This window comes from Pinus tabuliformis, chromosome Q (genome assembly GCF_031772625.1).
Source record: "Pinus tabuliformis cultivar Carrire ecotype Pingquan chromosome Q, CPIR1, whole genome shotgun sequence".
NCBI classification, from domain to species: Eukaryota; Viridiplantae; Streptophyta; class Pinopsida; order Pinales; family Pinaceae; genus Pinus; species Pinus tabuliformis.
Genome location: NC_142296.1, coordinates 750,075,539 through 750,078,429, shown reverse-complemented (window position 1 = coordinate 750,078,429; position 2,891 = coordinate 750,075,539).

The following is a 2,891-nucleotide window of genomic DNA, read 5'->3' as shown; positions in this document are numbered from 1 at the left end:
TTTCGAATGTATCTTTCCTACTGTGATGTGATGAAAATGTAATAAAGCAAGTGAAATGTGGATGATTGTGGTGATCTCTAAATGATTTCTCAAAACTTAAAAAGTATTCTACAAAAAAGCTTGAACAACAACTGCAATAAAATCAACTCTTTAAGGAAAATAAAGACATCAAATAAAAGACTAATGACATCGGCCCAGTATCTCTGCTGCTGAATGAAAATGAAAATGAAATCTATATTAAATCCAACTAAAAGTAAGAACAACTATCTCACACTATTTCAACTCTTCAACTTAATCTTCTCTATGAAAAGATATCATGAAATGTTAAGCAATGTGAAATCTAAGTGAAACTACATAAAAGAGACTAGTCACAATACTTTAACTTTCTCTTAACCTTTTGCCTTTCAGCTGAATTTATCATGTAAGAAACAGTTATGAATAAGTCAAGTAATGTGAGTTCTAAAGCAAACTAAATCAAGCTATACTAAGTGATATTTTGGCTCCCAATAAAGTTATTTGATTATGGAAAAGGAACCATCAATAGATGAACAACTTGATATCTAAGAGCAGAAGGTAAATATGCAAATTAAAGAAATGACAGTAAGGAAAATCAAAACTGCAAAACAATGAGGGTCAGCAACATAGACAAGATGATCACGCATGCCACTAGTTATGAAAAGAAAAGAAGGAAAACTGTCCCGGGCTTGCCTAAGAAACCTGCATAACACACTGATCAGTCATGAACATAAAAGTGCAGAAATGTAAATCAACAGAAATCAAAGTTTATGTACAGCTAATATACATGTTGAAAAGAAATAAAAACACAGCAATTTAAAAGACATCTGTACAACTAATATACATGAAACAAGAAAAAGAAATGCAGGAAATTAAAGGTTACTGTACAGGGCTTCAGCAAACAGGGGCCCTCTGCCTACTTCAGCCGGTTCAAGGAGCACTTATACGCTTAAATGCAAAACAGTCTTCTCATGTATTGACAGCAAATGTAAAAGTACAATGGGGAGTTCAAAATTACATACAAAAATGATTACCAAAACGATTAAAAAACCGATTAACTCTACAGCGTTCAAGGACGCTTTATTTATAAGGAGAAAGCAAACTACTTTAACGAGATCTATGCTATTCAACCAGCTGTTTAAAAACACGTGAATCCTCTGTGTCCCCGGATCTAGGTAACTGTCATCGTGTTCATTCAATCTGGAGAATATGGCTGTTGGATTCGTGCTTCTAGATTGTCTCCGTGGCTGAGGATGATGCCACCTAGCTTCACGTGCCCAAAAACAGAGCAACGCAGAGCCGTGCCACCGCTGAACACTTCTGTTGACCGGTATTTGCCTCCTCGTTGACCGCGGGCTTTTATGGCTGTTCTGGGTGATCTGGAGGGACATGTGCCATGTCCTTGACCCCTGGAACTTGCCCATGTGGCTCATCTTCTCAGAGGACACCTGTAACATATCGTTTAATAAAACAGCTGCGGAATCCTGTGTTGGCTGCAGAAACCTGGATCAGCTGCGGAAACCTGTGTTGGCTGCGGAAACGCAGCACTCTGAACCAAAATTCTAAACCAAACAACAGTCACTTAGCATAGTTAGAAAACCATGTAAAAAGTCCTAAAATACAATGATTTAATCAACTTGGTGGATGAAATGAGTGGGAAAAGGAGGCTGAGAGGTGTATGGGAAGGTACAGGTTCAAGGCTCTACACAGATTACCTACGCCAACATTAGGTTGGATAGTTGTCGTATGACATTGAAACACTTCTCTTTGATCAACTTGTTGTAGATTGGTACATCTTTTATGGCCTAGAGAAGTGGTATTTTTACACATAACTATTTTAGTTCTCCCAGAAGTTCAATTTCTTCTGGGGTCAGTTGTGTGGTTCCAGTTAGTCTCTTAGGAAAGGGTGGAATGGCTTTTGGTTCACTTTCATGTTTCTCTTCCTCATCCTCCTTAGGAGGAGGTTTGCTATCTGGGAGGACCTTCCGAGATCATAGGTTGATCTCCTGAATCTCCACAGCATAGGTAGGGCATGTTGTTTCTCCAGTATATACCTGTTGGACCTGTCCGTTATTGGGGTTCGGGTTCGGTTGAGTAGGTATTTGGGGTTGTCTTGGAGGAGCAGGAGGTAATGGTTGTGGTTGAGTAGGTGGTGGAGGAAAAAGAGTGGGAGGAGAGTTGTATTGGGGCCTCCACCCCTGATGAGGTGCATTCCACTGAGGTTGTGGCTGAGCGTGAGAATGAAATGAATGAGCAGCTGGTTGAGTATGGTATTGAGATGGATACGACCAAGGAGGGGGTGTGGACCAGGAAGGATGAGCAGGGGGACCCCAAGAAGTCATGGAAGTGGCTTGATTGAGGTTGTAATAAGTCTGGGATGTCCCTTGCATTCCCTGCTGGTAAGGTTTGGGTCCATGTGGCCTCTTTTGGTGCATGAAGTAGAGTGGTTTAGTGGCTCCTTCAGCCCCTTGGTACATAGCTTTAAATCCAGGTAAGGAAGGGCACTGATTTGTAGGATGGTCTTCTTCACAGACAAAACACACTTCTATGGAGTGCAATGGACATTCGTTCCTAGGATGCTTTCTAGTGCACTTGGGAAAAAATATGGCCAAATCCCCTCTCGACTTCCTCTTGCTTCTTTTGGATTCATAAGGTATCCATTTGCATGGCAATAATTTGTCTCATCTCGCTTTTGAAATCTTCCATCTGATTTGCAAATTCGTTTTTAAGCAATGAACTAGATAAGGGGGTACTGGCTAAAGGTTGACTTCCCCTACCTCTTTTTCTGGCTACCCTAGAATGGTTTCTAAACACAGTCTTTATGTCATCATAAGATAGCTAGTAGATGTCTCCCCCAGCCAGCAAATGGAGGGTAT